Here is a 16793-nt window from a genome sequence, read left to right as displayed (position 1 = left end):
ATTTGTGGCATAAAAAATGTCAAAAAAAAAAACAAAAACTAATATTTTTTTTCTCAGGTTCATTTTCACAAAATAATAAAACACTACACATTTTGGTAATCTTTCAAAAATGATAAATCAACCTGAAACCCACTTCGTGACGACCTGCCGGTGTTAAAATCATGGAAGGTCTAGGGTGGGTTGAAAAAGTAAAATAACTGTACTCAGATCAAATTTATACAAATAATTTTACTGCAATTATGACTTCTCCTGGACAATGAAGGATGGTTTAATTACGCCTTCAAAAGACACTCAAAGCACAAACATGTGCATTTTATTTACACCACTGGCAGATTTGGATTTGAAAATATTTTCATTCTGTCCATAAGCTGGCTTCTGATAGGACATATAACAGGCATGTCTCAAACGATAATAAAGCACTGTAAAGAAGTTTCAACTTAGAAAAACAAAACCTGTTATTATTCATCCTCCTTGCCATCGCTCTAATTTTTACCTTCCTACACGGATTCTATGTGATATTCAAATCAGGACTTGAACATTAATATGGAGGGAATAATGTTTGGCTCAACTATGCTTCAGCTTCTCAAGAAGACCAAACACAAGACCAATGGATCCACCTACTACCTGCATTTTAGATATTACATAATGGATGGTGGAGGGTGTTTGTACTCTTATTATCACTGAATAAACAAAAACATGTATGGCCTAATTTTGCTGTAATTTTTCAGATGCTTAAGGTTTGTCACTGTTTACCTGTCTTTTTGCAGTGACTACCTATGCACATTTGCATGGCTTTTTTTTTATGCTGATGATTTGCTGTATTTTATTTTATTTTATTTTTACTTTTATTTTTTTTATCTTTTTCTCTGCATTTGATTATCCACACTGGAAACACTCCCGGGCTCATTAGCCAGTTGACATACATTTTCTAAGCCTTGCTTCAGTGCTAATGTGATTCTCAATTGCTTTATCTCACATCAAAGCCGAGGAATTGGCCTGATGATAAAAGCATTCTCCAAAGAAACTCTTTCTATTGACTTTTAAAGATCTAAGTGGCTCCCTGGAAAATTAAACATGATTATTAAAGATTAATAAATGCATTGTTTGAGGCAACTGTAGAGATGAGGTGGGACTTTGGTGGTTTGCATCTATGATTTGAAAATGACAGCGACAACAACGTGTTAAGCTGTAAGGTACATCAGTTTTATTTTCCACTGTGTTCGACCGCCATGGCTGACAGCCTGTTTAATTATTTTGAAGGCACATAGTTGGTTCTTTCTTCAGTCATGCTCCATTGCTTCAAGTTCATGAAATTTGGTGAGGTACTACTTACTCTCCGGAAAGCAAAGAGCACTGAAAACCTCCTCCAGGGCCGTCTTCTCAAAGAGGATCTTAAAAGAAACCATTACAACCATTATGATTCCCTTTTTCAGTATTCCAGAACCTTTCTTCCCCTTCAGTAAATTATTTTTATTGTAATGTTGTCTGTTGTTTTTGGTTGGCGCTATGCAAGATAATTAGCTCCGATACTTTGGTCATTTTACAGCTCCTTTTTGAAAGTCAAATGTGTGAATACACAGGACGCATTTTTTTTTTTTATCTACTACATGCAAGAGTTTCCAAAAGCCAAATCAAAACAGATTTTTTTCTCTCTCTCTCTCTCGCCCTGACTGGAAAAGAAAATCTTTTAACTGCTCCACTTTAAGATACACGATGCAGGTGATTTCTTTGCCATGGTTCAAACGAAGGTCATAAACACTTTGATTTGCTGGTTTGTTTTCTGTGCTTCAGATAATCACATTCTGCACTGTATTTGGGAAAACAGAAACATAACAGCCGTCTTATATTTAGACCTTTATCCAGCTCATTTACTGCCACACGACACCCACAGATAAAGAGAGACTCTTTTAGCTGCATATCTGAATGTTTTCTTTTACATCCTTGGGAAAAAAAAAAAAAAAAAGATCTGAAGACTCGGTTTTGGAATTTCAGACGTTTACCAAGGACGTGTTTATCCGCAGTCTTCCTCACCACCTCATTGTCGATCCAGCACAGGTTCAATGAAAAAAGCAGAAAAAAAAAACCCCACGAAAAATGAAACTTTTTGTTTGTGTATCTCAAAACACATAAAAAGTCTTCTAGTGCAGCATAGTTTTACTTTCAAAGTAACATCCTTCACGGTGAAATGTGGCTTCAGTCCAACTCTGTTTTGTGTTGTGGGGGCTGAATTCAGAAGACGACAACAAGAAGAAACTACCTAGCAGGCGACTGCGTGGTGGTGTTTGTAGGAGCACTGCAGCAGGAGGGTCTTTGGTCCGAAAAACATGGCTGTTTGGTTAATTCTTAGCAGGTTTATATTTGTGAAGGAACGGTGACCATGTCTGAGGTGTAGCGTGACATTTAAAAGGTATATTTCAGTTATATCGTTTCTTTTGTTTTTGATTTTTTTTTTTTTAAGAATTTCTTTGGCACTATAGCCTTCATTTGAAAGTAATGTGACAGGAAGTTGGCAGCGAGCAGGCGTGGGAGAGAATCAAACTTGGGACATCAAGTCCATAGCCTCTGTGCAGGGCGCCCGCCCGAACCACTGCGCCATGAGATTCGCCAACATAGGTTTACAAGTGAGGGCTTTCCATTGATTTGACACTAAAATATAAATAATTAAATCAACAGATAAGCCCTATTTGTTTCTCTGGATCAGTGCTCCAGAATGGCTAATCAAATATAGCAACAATGACACAATAGCTTCGCTTAATATAAGGCAATATTATGCAAATGCTCTGTCTGCAGAAGTGAAGATTCACTTTAACCTAAATATACCAGAAAGTTGAAACCGTAAGTTGGACTGACTAAAGGACCTAGCGTCTGATTGATTTCTAGATTTTTTTGAAGGAAAATGTGTATTGATACCAACAAGTGTGTCAAAAAGGGAAAAGGTTTGACTTCCTCTGTACTTTTAAAACATTATTGAATGATATCACAGCTGAAAAGGGCAGTGTTTGCTACTGATTAATTATTCTTTTTTTTTTACTAAGTTTGCTATTTGATAACTTATTTATTTGATATTTTTAAGTATAAAAAGAAGCTACTCTATTAATCTCGTGAATACAAGCAGTAGTGTATTAATCACTGAAATAGGTTCCTAAATGTGACATTTTCAGCTTTATTTTCTTGCTAACAGGGCTGCTCTAAATTAACTTCACCTTGGTTCATTGAGATTTTGCAATTATTTCAGTTTCTTAATGAGAAAACAGGTTTTACAACTGTAACTGATCTATTCAGATGATGGGTTTGTGTGTTTATGCAACTTCATTCATAGAAAAGATACATTCAAACCAGCAGTCACTTCTGCAGTTTCCACTTAGCTGACTTTTTAGAACACAGTAAAATCAAATCTATTTTTGTCTTATTGCTGAAAAATATAATTGTTCTTGATTTAAGCTTGTTGAAAAAGAACAAATTGTGACTTTTAAACCCAAATATGTACCAAACCTTAATGGTTGTGACCCTTACACTACTATTACATTTGTTTAAAAAAAAAACAACAAAAAAAACAAAACACTGGCACTTTGAGATGTTATTATTCAATTTTTATGACAACATGAGATTGTTATAAATGGATAATCACATAACTACATTAAATCTGGTTTTGGTAAAACAATCCTTCAAGTAATGCATTTAACTTTCCATGTTCATTTTGCAGTCATACTGTGTTGATTCCCATCATTTGCCCACTGAACTGCAAAAACAGGAAGATATGAAGTGAAACAAAGTTTACAAAGACCCTTGTCTGATTAGTCACACAGGTGTAACTAATTGCTTTAATTACATGGCAGCATTGCGCAACAAAAATAAAGTCACGCGTTAATGCACCCGTGAGTCACTGGTTACTGTAAAAATAGCTTTCATTAATCTGATTCATTAGGAGTGAGACTTCGTGGTCCTGTAAAATATTTCACTGGAAACAGGCTGCAACAATTTTCTAATTTATGGTGCATCAACTCTGACCCCATAGTGTACAGTAGCTGGCAGGAATGCTTGAAAATAATGTGTTATGTACTTGAGTATGCTTACCTTGAAGTGAAAAGAAAATGATACATGAATGTAAAAAAAAACAACAACAAAAAAAACAAACAAACAATATATCTAAAAAAAACACAGAAAGGGGGATTTATTCAACCACCTTAACGCTGACACCCCAAAATAAAATGTAGTGTCAGTATTGCCAATATAAATACAGCTGTTCTCTTAAGGACTCAAGAGGCTTATAACAAAAAGATACTGAACAAACAACATGAAGATCAAGGAACGCAGCAGACTGGACAGGGATACATTTGTGTAGAAGTTCTAGGTTACAGAACATGGAGCATCATGCAGCGGAGATGCTTTTCTTCAGCAGAGACAGGGAAGCTGGTCAGAGTTAATACTATGGAGACAAATACACAGCAGTATGGGAAGACAATCTGTTGGAGGCTGCTGAAGACCTGAACCTGGGCAGAGATTCATCTTCCAGAAAGCCAGCTCTATACCTCCCATCTCCAAAAGAATGAATTAGATCAATGTTGTTATATTAGCAAAGCCCGATCAAAGTCGAGACCCGAGTCCAATTAACAACGAACTTTAAAAATGGTGTTCACGCCTGCTCTTCAGTCTAGAGTAGCAGAGCATGATGGGTAAAAATGTTCACATGTGCAAAGATTTGCAGCTGCAATTTCAGTGATGTGGTTCTACAAACTACTGACTAAGGCGGAGTCAGTAGAAATCCACAGCATATTTTTCCTATTTGAAAACTGCATATTGTTTTTCTTCCATTTCACAGCCGTGCACTTCTATGTGTTGATATAAACTCCAAATAAAATTCATTGAAGTCTGTCGTCATAAACTGTGCACAAATTCAGGGGTACAGTTCCCATCAATCTTTCCATTCATCAATCCTTCCATCTGTCCGCCTGTCAAAATGCTTTCTTACAGTCTGCGGTTTTTGGCGGTTCGGTGCTGAAAGCCTGTCCACGGCAGTAATATTTACCCTAAAATCATAGTCAAGTTTAGTATTTGTACTTTAAAACTGACTGACAAAAAAAAAGGACCGAGAAGGCTTGAAGTGTCAATCTGGAAACTACTGGAATGTTGACATGAAAATGTAAATAAATTCTGCCTGTAATTTCTGCATTACACCACCAAAAGATCCAACCACCACCTGTACAATTTTTGTCAGATCTTTTTCTCCCTAATCCGCAAACCAATGAAAAGTGGTGGCTGCTGATTCACTCTGCTTTGTCTGAGTCGAGTGCATGTTTGTGGTGTTTTTGCTCCACGAGAAACAGAGCCTCACACTGCTAAATGACGGTTATTTACCGTTAATGATCAAGTGGCAGCAATAAATGTTCATTTGCTAATGAATATTTAACTGTAACTTCATAATCATTACTGAACACAGGAAGATGCTGCTGTAAAGCTGCAGTAAATTCACAGCAGTTTATTCCTGCTCTGTTCCTCTTTTTTTTTTTAAATGATCCGGGTCAGCAGATGTATTCAGTTAGCAAAATGACAAGCAAATACCAAGAATGACAGTCCTCTGACAGACAATCGAAGACAGACACACAATGGTCATCAAGCAAACATGTCCATCAAATTCAAAGAGAGATGAAGCCAAACTTGCTCCCAGGAGTTCCTATTAGCAGGAAGGCCCTGTTGTATGTGCAAAGCTTCATGTGGGTGTTTAAGTTTAAATTAAAGTTTTGTTGAAACGCTTACAGGAAATTAAAAGAGAAATGCAAATTTGTCACCTTCAACTGGTTGATAAGAATATTATCATACTACAGCACTTCACACATACTCTGAAGAATAAATGGACATATAAATTCCTCATATTTTTGGTATATAAGAATAAGATTATACAATCTATTGCGTTTTGTGTTTATTTATTTTTTTTGGGGGGGAGGGGGTTAGGGTGGAAGGTGAATTTTAACATTCCAGAAAAAATAGAAATCAAATTTGCTGTTGCAATGAGAATCACAAACCCCAATGTTAAAAATTTGATGGATTTCCAATTGCATCCAAAAAATATAAACCAAGGGTTAGCTCATTATTGTATTAGAAATCACCTGGGATATAATGACTCTTACAGTCTTACTTTGAAGTCAATTCATACAGCTAAATCCAGACTAGAAATACAATGAAAAAAAAGAGAAATATACACCCCTTGTTCTCTCTGTTTGGAGTTAAATCAGACTAAAATTTTTTTGTTTTGGCTGAGATGAAATTGCCAAAATAGTTAGTATTTGGTAAATCCCAGAAAGCATAGCAAGAATATGTTTTACAGATTTTTTTGTTGTTACTTTCTAGGAAATCAGAAGTTTATTATACATTTGGTCAGTATCAGGAGTAATTATCTCTGACCAGGAGCAAGTTCAGCTGTATGACTTGGGTCAAACCTTTTGGGTTCCCTTCCACATGTTTCTCACAATAATTTACTGGAGTTCTGACTTTCCCAGGTTTTTAGGCCGCCTCGGTCACACATGCCATTTCGTCTAACCTCAACTTCCCCATAAGATTGTCATGTGTTGATTGTAAATAGACTGAGAACCCAAATGCAGAACAGAACAATGAGTGAATTATGTGAAAGTTTTAATGAAAAACAAACAAACAAACAAACAAAAATGTACAAAAATCCAAACGGAGTCAGGGAAGATTACAAACAAATTCCAGGGATACCTAGAAGGAACAAAACGAAAAATCCATTTGCACTTATTCAGTGGTGCCACTTTTAGTTTTCCACTGCATTGATAACCTAATCACTTCCACTAGCTTAGCACTTTTTCCTTGTGAAGCTTTTAACACCGTATAATGTACTGGGAGCATATAATGGGTTAAATTTGCTGCCACAGGTGTAAGCGTGTTCCTGCTCCAATGTGCTGATTCCTAGCACAGGGATTTTTTTGTATCCGTTTTACTACTGAGAGTAGACATTTTAACGTCCACCATGACAAACATTCTCGAGGCTCTCTGAACTCCCAGTTGAAACAAGATACAGACAGTTGGAAAAGTACTGCTACACATTGAACTTTTTACTTGTTGTTACATTACAACTACAACATGGAAGACCAACAAAAGTGGCTGTGACATGGGAGAAAAACGAGACAAAGTTGTTGGAAATAATCTCTAAACTGCAACATGCCTGTGTATTTTGTATTTTGAACTCAAGTGTGCAATCGGGGGGTGCATGTGAACTACATGCCGAAAGACCCCAGGGTTTGCTTTTTACTGTAAGATAACAAAGCTAACAATGCTCCACCTTTTTTAAGCTTCGTCGCCACATGTGTCATCATTGTTAACTTTTGTTAGGGTTCATGTGTAGCTTTCATCCAGTGCTTGATCTGCCACTTGTTTGTTGTATTCATTGGTTTTCATAAAGCTGCTTGTTCACTCATGTTTTCTACCAAGCCCTTGGGGCATTCACAGAACAGCTGGATTTGTACTAAGATTAACGTGCACACAGATGTGGACTCAAGTGATTATAAGACTTGGAACCGAGTCAGACTCGAGCCACAAAATTGATGATTTTAGACTTGACTTAGTTAAATCACAAAAGACTTGGACGTTCACATCAATGAAATCCATTTGTCTTTTATTTATTTTTTTATCATGGGTCAGTTTGAGCCCTAGAATTTATTCTCGCTTATGATAGAATTACATGTTTGGTCAAAGGACTTGGCTAAGACTCAAAACTGAAGGTTTAGTGCTTCCACTAAATGTAGGACTTTCATGTCTTTGCTTTGGACTTGACTTGGATTTACAAGTTTCCACTTAGTTCTTATGACTTGGTCCCACCACTGGTGGACTCTATCACGTAGGGGGCTTTTGAAGGCAGCCAGTAGCACTAGATTTTATTTAGAGAGTTCAGAGCAGTGATGGACGCCACTCTTTTCAGATTTTTTATTTTTACGTAAAATGTTTAAAACCGCGTTTCATTGTCTTCAATTTAAATTATGTTTTACTTTGTTAGTTTATCAAGGCAAAAAAAAATAAAAAATCTCAACAAAAATACTTTATGTGGTTTGCGACATAAAATAATGTGAAAAAAACTGAAGTGCTGTAAATACTTTTGAAAGGCTCTGAATTATTCACCATTCTCACAACATTAAAAGTCCAAAACGGTGCACAGGACAGGATATAGACACACAATGGTGACGGCTAGTATTCATTGCCATACCGTCTCTTTGTCTGAGCCGGTTGCAGCACAAAATGAGTGCTGCATGCAGAGAATGGAAGTTGAGCAGATGCTGCACATTCCTCGTCCTCCCCCTTATAGATGTAGACAGTGGAGATCATCTAGATTCCTCTCTAGCCAACAGTCTCTGATGGTGCTGATGGATGGATTTCAGGGCTGTGTGGTAGCTGTGGACTGATGAGTTTTTGAAATAGCAGATCTCAGTACAGATGGCATTCATGCAGAAGCAGATTCTTTTCTACTTTTGAGTTTCAGTGCTACATATTGTGTTTGATTTAAATGTACATGTGGTGATATTTAACATTGATCCAGTAAAATTTATCAGCTTATTTGGATTTTGGAGACGGTTGTAAAATCATTTTTGAAAGGTATTAATCTTTCAAGGGAAATTTACAAGTGATTCTGTGTCCGTATGCTGCCAGATATGTGGGCAGTTTAACTGTGCTTGCTTAATTAACTTTGTGCAAACCTCATTTTATTCTCACCTGTTTGCTAGTGAGCAAGCTTGATTATGTTGGACTGATGCAGAAATGTAAAACTTTCTGACTCTTGCGATGCATAAAATTAAGAAATAGAAAATAATAGGATGATATCTTGATTTGATGGTGAATGAGATGGAAATATTCTGCCACTGTTACTCAGCTCTGCTTTTTTATAACTGTTGTCTACCCTTCAGGTCCAGACAGCTTGCATATTCAATGAATACACACATATAAAGAAATGTAACTCCACACCATGGTTCTACCTGTACCATGTTTTACCTTGAGGAAGGTTCTGGGAGATCCTAGTCAGGCCCGTATGTTGTCTTTGACAAGAACAAGGCTTCCCTCTTGCAAACCATCTCCTATCCAAGACATATGGAGGATCCATGATATGCTTGTCACTTGTAGAATATATGCAGTTCTTGCCAGAATTTCCTGCTGCTCCTTCAGTTTTGCTGTCAGCCCTTTGGCAGCCTCCCTGACCAATTTCTGTCTTGGCCTTTCATCCAGTTTTGACAGACAGCATTTTTTGTAAAGTAACTGCTGTGTATACAGGCTATTACTGTAGGTGTGGAACTTATTTTGCACCCTCCTCCTGATGGATCTTGTCTCGGTAACCTCTCTGAAAATTGTATTCTGCTAGAGATGCAAATGAACTACTGGAAGACATCTGAACTTTACTTTTTGGTCAGTCAGATTTACTGCAATTGATGCCATGTCTGAATGAAATGGCTGGATTAAAACACACATTAACAAAGTGATAGTTTTAAGAGAGTGCACTTTTATGCAGTAAGGATCTTGGAACTTGTTTTTTTTATTACTTGTGCTACATTTGAGATATTTTTGAAACGATTTTCAAAATATTATTTTGTACACTTCTGAAATCCATTGTACATGGAAGAAACTTGCTAAGACACTCACCCTTTCAACTTTGTTGTCAGAAGCAACCCGTCATTTTATTTTTTTCAAAGAAGCTATGGTCCTGGCATCACAACAAATTATTAAAAATGTATTTCAATCTAAAACTTTAATCCTTATAGAGAAAGTGGGTTCAAAATCGAGAACCTTACTGGGTTTACCGGGTTTTATCCAGTACCAGCTACAAAATAACAACACAACAAAACAACACAAAAATCGTTGGCTTATATTAACTCTGAACAGAACTTAACTCAGCTATTTTAAAATTGTTCCTAATATGTTTAAGTGAACAGTTTTGATGTTCACAAGTGAATCAATCAATCAATCTCATTACTCCTTAAAGACCTATCCAAAAGAGCAAATACTTTCTTTCCAATTCTTTCCTTATTTTCAGTGCGAGTCGTTGCCCTTTCTGAAAACCTCACAGGTCTCTATGGACCAGAGCTCTGCACGTCTTTACCAACAGCTGTTAAATTCAAGCAGGCTTTCCTTCACAAATGACAGTTGTTCCAATCTGTGGATTTTGCTGGGACAGGATATGAAAACACAGACTTAATAATATACCTTCCTTAAGATAGGCTTCTCCACACAGTGGAATTGGAGAAAAACGAAACCCATTGTTGGAGGGACTGTATAAGACACTAAACATACAGTTCTGTCAATATTTTTTTTGCCTTTAATTTCCCACCCCTTCCCAACCCGCACAAAATCAGCACATCAGCTACACAGTCAAAACAATATGGGATTAAATTTACCCTCGTCTTTCACCAAGCATGCATTCCACATGCATTCTGTCAAACTTTTTCCAATTTTATTCAAACCTGAAGTAAGTGATCGTTGAAATATTGGCTGGAGAATCTTAAAACCTATTTGTGGTGTACATGTGTGGAATGAATATCCAGAGATTATTTAAATCAATGACACAGAGGCCTGTGCTCCACATGCCCCCTTTAGTTTCCCAAACGAGTGTGAAGCTTTTTTCTATGGATTATTCATCATTTGTTTCTCTTTGCCATCCATCTGTTCCCACTAAATTTCAAATGAAAGATGAAAAAGTTAATGACCTGGAGGAAATGGCGTCAAATAAATCTTCACCTAGTAATGCTTTAGTCAAGCTCAGGGTCTTTGTGGTTGGAATTTTGAAGTGTGTAATGTCAACATTATAACTGCCTCGTGATGCAGCAAAGCTGTAACTGCATGTTAAATTAAATATTCTTTTCTGAAGTAACAGTTAGGTGAAAATGAGCGACCAATCAGATGTAAACTTGGGAGCACAACAGTCTTTCTCTTAGTTTTAACCACTTGCTTACTACACCTAGTTATTTTCCTTGGGGCATCAAAAAACTTCTTGTTCTTTGAACGCTCTCCATAAGCTTTGCTCCCCCTCGCAACGTTGAACAGGATTAGGGTGGTATATAAAATAGATGGATGAACACTGTAGTGCCAGATTGTCACTTAGCTTCAGTGATGTTTGAAAATAAATTCTTGTCAGTTCTCATTTGACTTTATGAGAAAAGATGGTTGGTGGCTGCGTGACGCAGCTCAAAACATTTTGAAGGATTTTCCCGCAGGGCAGATTTGTTCAGCTGACAGGTAAGACTGATGAACGCTTACAGGGAAAACTTATAATGAGATATCGTTCACAAAGGTAAAAGTTATTTGTGGATGTAAATCATTTTTGTGAGCAATAATTACTTCGGAGTGTCCTCATGCGGTTCCATCACTGCTAGGTGTGGTTGTAGCATAACCCCTCCTCTCATTTTGTGCCAATGGGAACGCAACAGGAGCAAACTGGAGGAAGTTTGTCGCTGAGAAAATCTAAATGACGAGTTATTATTCCCTGTAAAGGTCACAATTACTTAGAATCACAGTAGCATGAAGGAGTGGAGCGATTTTCCTTGGTAAACTTGATATAGCCCATTACATTTGGTGGAGGCAGCAGGCAGCAATTTATAATATTGCACGAGCTGCCAAGAGAAGCCTAAGTCTGTCTAACAGTAACAGGTGTGTGAGTTAGATGTGTTGAGCTGAAAACAGCTTGTGTTCATTTCCTACCACAGCAGATGGAGAGCGGCTTACGCGAAGTGAGCGGGGTCATATGCGAGCATGATTATTCAGATGACAGTGAGGAAGAGAGGAGACGGAAAGGACCCGTTTCAAACCCACTTTGTATAAACGTCCGCATTTATTGGCCGGTTTGAGCATTTAAAATCTTGTCACGAACACAATGAGTCATCAAGGAGAGCTGTAAGTGCAGTTGCCCAGATTTAGATCATTACTTTTAGTTATGGCATGATGCTGCAGTGGTAATTGCAGCATAATGGACCATTAATGTAAAAAAAATGTGTGTGTTGGTAATTGCAGCGGTCTGGTGGAAAACACACAACAGGACAGTAAACATATTTTATTTTGGTGGTGTTAAAATGATTCAGTTTTGTGTGTTTTTTTGTTTTTTGTTTGTTTGTTTATGGCTTGACATTGTGTAGCTTTGCATTTTCTATAAAATCAATTACTGTTCCCCCCCCCAGCGCTCTAAATGTGCCAACGAGATGAGAGGGCGAGGTGTGATAAATTTGATAGGTGGTGAAAATGACGGTGAGTGCTTTGCTGTTGACATTTATGTATGATTGTGTTTTGGGGATTTATTAGGACAGGTCAGTGTTTTTAGCCCAGAATAATCAGCACAAACCTAGCAGGCAGTGTTCGCGTCTCAATTAGGCTGCAAAACACTGCGTTTATAGGAAAAATCAAAACAACCAGTATGATAAATAATTTAACACAGCATGCAGTGCTCTGCACGGTCCCCACATCACTATCTCATTGGAATGCATAAAATAAGATATGGGCCTGCCTGTATCCTCTTCTTCACCTTAGCATTAATTGTTAGCACAGATAATGACTTTGACCTTCACTGGTGGGTTGTTGGGGTGTATTGTGTGCACCTCCCTCGTGCAAGTGTTGCTTTAGCAGACTCAGAGGGTTTTTGGAACACCTAAGATAAAAAAAGAAGAAAAAAAAAAATCCCTCCACTCTCCCTGCCACTGTTTTAAATCTTTTAAACAGTTTCTAAGTTGCTCAGAAAGCAAGACTATTCAAATAAAGCACTCCTCTGACTGAAAGCTCCTGTAGTGAAATGCGACGTCAGATAAGAGTGGACAGGTGGGGATAATGGAATGTGTTAGCGCTGTGAATACAAGGTTACTCTCTCTGTGTATTTAAATGGGGATTTAGTTGGTTTTAGTCTTTAACCACAGGCAGACAGAATGTATGCAGAGTATGCAAAGTTGTTGGGGCTTTTTTTCTCACTGGAACCAAATTCAAGTCTACTCTAAAAATCACTAAATATGTGGAAGACAGGATCTGCCTCTTGCTTCCTCTGCCTTTGACTGGATGCCTTCATTAGACATGCCGGTCAGGTTTTGGACATGCCGGTGAGCCATTTCCACTCACACATTCTGGCACAGAAATTTTCCAGAGAGGTGTTTTTGGAGAATTATTTGGGAATCCAAATTTCTGCGACATTCGTTCCAACTTTTTATAATAACCTTGCAGGGAGGCATTGTGTAAAATTAACTTTTTGAGCTTTATATCATGTTATGATGTTATCCGTCATCAAACCAGACCTGGAGTGTTGACTTGATTCTTTCATGGATGTTCAAAAAAACAATAAAAAAATTAAAAAAAATCCTTTGACAGCCATTTAGGGATGCCCAAACGCTTGTTCTCACAAAGTGCCGCCTATCTCCACAAACAGGCGGTGGCACAAAGCTCCTCCTTCCCCCAGTTGAACATCCCTCCCCTGCATCATCAGACTAGCGGCAGCAGTACTTAGCTAGACGGGTAGATATGGTCAACGACTATACTCAGGTAAGTTGTAGCATTTAAATTGGTTCTAAGAGAGCTCTACAGAATATCTGCCAGACAATTTTACCACCAGCTGCCTGAACCTTTAGGACACAAGGAAAGATGGATCCATGTGATGATATTTGTTAAACCAAATTCTGACTCTGCAGTCTTAAGGTTGCAGCAGAAATGCTGCTATTACACTGTTTTTGTTAGTTTTGATTGAGCTGATTACAACAGTAATACATAATAGAAAATAAAAGTTTGTAGAAGAGGTTTTTATAATATGTAGTTGATCAGATTGAATCAAAATTCATTACAGTAGGTTTTGAGCAAAAATAAATAAATAAATAAATAAATAAATAAATAAATCAGTGTTCGTCAAAGCATCTGTAAAACACTCTCTTGTTGAATTAAAATGAGCTGTTTCTCGGTCAGTTTATTCTGAAAGAGGAAAAAAAAAAAACAACCAAAATTGAAAAGCGTTAAATTAAGCTTCGTCCAATTACACTAACTTTTATAATAACTTTTCAAAATTTACAATAAAATACAGTTTGTAGATAAGTTTTTCTTTCAGTGTATTTTAATTTCCGTTGGTTATAAAGTACTTAACATATTAAATGTGAGCTGTGAGCAGAAGAAACAACAGGGTTGTTCCTGGCTGGTGTCCTTTATTTTTTTTTTTGTTTGTTTGTTATGTGGCAACTGTAGTTACAGATAATGTTTTAACTTGGCCATTTCTTTCATTTTTTTTTTTTTTTTTGTTGTTCTACGCATCCACTTTTACTTGCACACAATCTACAATATGCTGTCCTGTTCAGGTATCCAGACTGAGAAAAGCCTGAAGAAAACCACAGAAACATGAACAGAATAACTTGTAATCAGGACCATTTCAAAGACTGAAAAAACCTGATTCATCAGTGGCAGCATAAAGAGGAAATACCTGCAGTTTTAAATGTTTCACCGCACTACAGATCTATGTAGAAACTGTCACGAAAGAACTCCATCTGTCATTTTTGTCATCCTGTCAACAAAACACATAGATTTCCACATTCCTCTTTTCACATCATGTATCCCCCCCCTACCCCTGTTCCTTCAAGGAAGGGGTTTCTTCTCACTCATCAGGCTCTCCAGGACTCAGTCTCCTGCTATGGGGGGGCATGTATTTACAGCAGCTCCACCAAAAAAGATTTTTAAAGGACATGCTGTACTTTAGAAAATCTATAGTGTTCATGTGTGAAAAAGGTTTTCACTTCAACACCAGGAAGAAGCAGATGAAGGTGACATAACAATGCTACAGGGGACATTGTTTGGTTGAACCAAATCCAGTCTTGCATGTCACAGTTTATAACACAGAATGTTTATCCTTCATTGGACAAGCAGCTTCTCCAGGCAACATTTCACCAGTGGCTGTAACCCAGTTTTTGGTTACATGCTGAAATTAAAGATGATAGATATCTCCCTTCAGTCATCTGTTGCAAAGTTGCACCCTCATACTCTATTCCAAAATAAATAGCTCATCATAAATATTACATCGTATGGCTATTTATGTTCTCTTTATATTGGAAGTGAACATTATTTGGTGTTGCATAATATGCGAGTAAAAAAAAGGCAAAAGATCCTGTAAGAAGACATACTTTATATAAAATGGCTGTTGTACCCTGCATTGTTTCATTTAATGTTGACACCTATACCACTTTAGACACTTGAACTGAAATCAGCTAAACCTCTATTTCTCCTTGAATGTGTTTTTCCTCTCAAGTGAAGCATTTTCAAGAAACAATAAAAGTTGCCTTCAGTTCAAGTAACACAATGGTTTATACTTAAAATCTCTAAGCAGGTGTTGTTTTGTATTTTAAGTTAGTGATTTGGGGACTTTTAGTAGCTGCCAAGATGATTTGCCAATTCTAGCTGAGAAACATTTATATGTAAGGTTTCCCAAGCTCTACTATTACCTGGTGGCTACCTCAAAGTTTTAGATATATAGAGGAGAGACTGAGGATGTTGCACAGGAGGCAATTGGGAAGAGAATGAAGTCTAAGTCATCTCTCTAATATACATGTGGGATTTGGAAGTTCCTTTAAAGTAATAGCGTGTTTCCTCCTGGTATTCAGGTTTTCTCCTTAAACTGTGATGTTAGTTCATGTTTAATTTCTAAACTGACTTTATGTATGCCTCAGAGTGTACATGTTTTTGTCCTGTTTGTCTCTCTGCTACAATAGACTGGTGATGTGTCCAGAGGATACCCTTTGTTTTGCTTATTGACTGCTGAGAGAGGCTTCACCACCCACAATGACCCAAACTAGATGAAGCATGAATGATCTAATATCCCCTCTTAAGATAATTAGTGGAACATGTTACGTTGCCATTAATGGACTCGTCTCCTTAACTGTTAAACTGAGAACATAACTAAAGAAAAGGCTCAATCCTTTTTAAACACATTTTCAAATTACAACTTAAGATAATTTGAAACAAATTCTGCCTGTTTTTTTTACATTTTATATTTCCCGCATATAAACTGTACAATCTTGTCAGATAAGGGAAAAAATACGTTGAAATGGTGAGCACATAGAGGAACGACGAGCAAAAAGATTCCTCAAACTCAGTGTGTATGTGTCATGTTTGCCACTGCTACTTGGACATTGGAGCAATGACCCAAATGATGACATTGTTCAATCTCATGTAACCTCGACATGCTGGATGCTTGAAACTGAAAGTAAGACTCATCAGTTTAGCTAATGCAATATGTGGACGCACCTACATCCATCCATTATACAGCAAGCTTATGCCTAATGGGGTTTTAAGCCGTGCCGGTGCCTATCTTCAGCGGACAACGGGTGAGAGGCGGATATACTGTGAACAGTTTGCCAGTCTACTGCAACCTGTCCAGAGACATACAGGACAAACAACCATGCACACACATCCACACCTATCAGGAATTTAGAGAGATCGATCATGTTTTTGGACTGTGGGTGGAAGGTGGAGTATCCGGACAGAACCCACGCATGCGCAGCAAGAACATGCAAACTCAATGCAGAAAGCCCCTGCACCAGGAATCGAACCCAGGAACTTCTTGCTGCAAGGCAACAGTGCTACTGATTGTGCCAATGTGCAGCCTGTAGAACGTACTCATAGCTCCATGAAACTGTAATTCCTAGAAGGTTAGTTTATTGTTAAACAGGAATTTTGAAAAAGCAAATGAGACTGTGATTGCCAAGTATAACTGAATTCCACACTATATAATATTACTGCATATTAGGAACTGTAATAGTACTTAGAGCAAAGTTATGTCAAAAGTGATACACATACAGTACGTCAAA

Source organism: Poecilia formosa, unplaced genomic scaffold (assembly GCF_000485575.1).
Source record: "Poecilia formosa unplaced genomic scaffold, Poecilia_formosa-5.1.2 Scaffold2, whole genome shotgun sequence".
Classification (NCBI taxonomy): Eukaryota; Metazoa; Chordata; class Actinopteri; order Cyprinodontiformes; family Poeciliidae; genus Poecilia; species Poecilia formosa.
Note: the sequence above shows the minus strand (reverse complement) of the source record.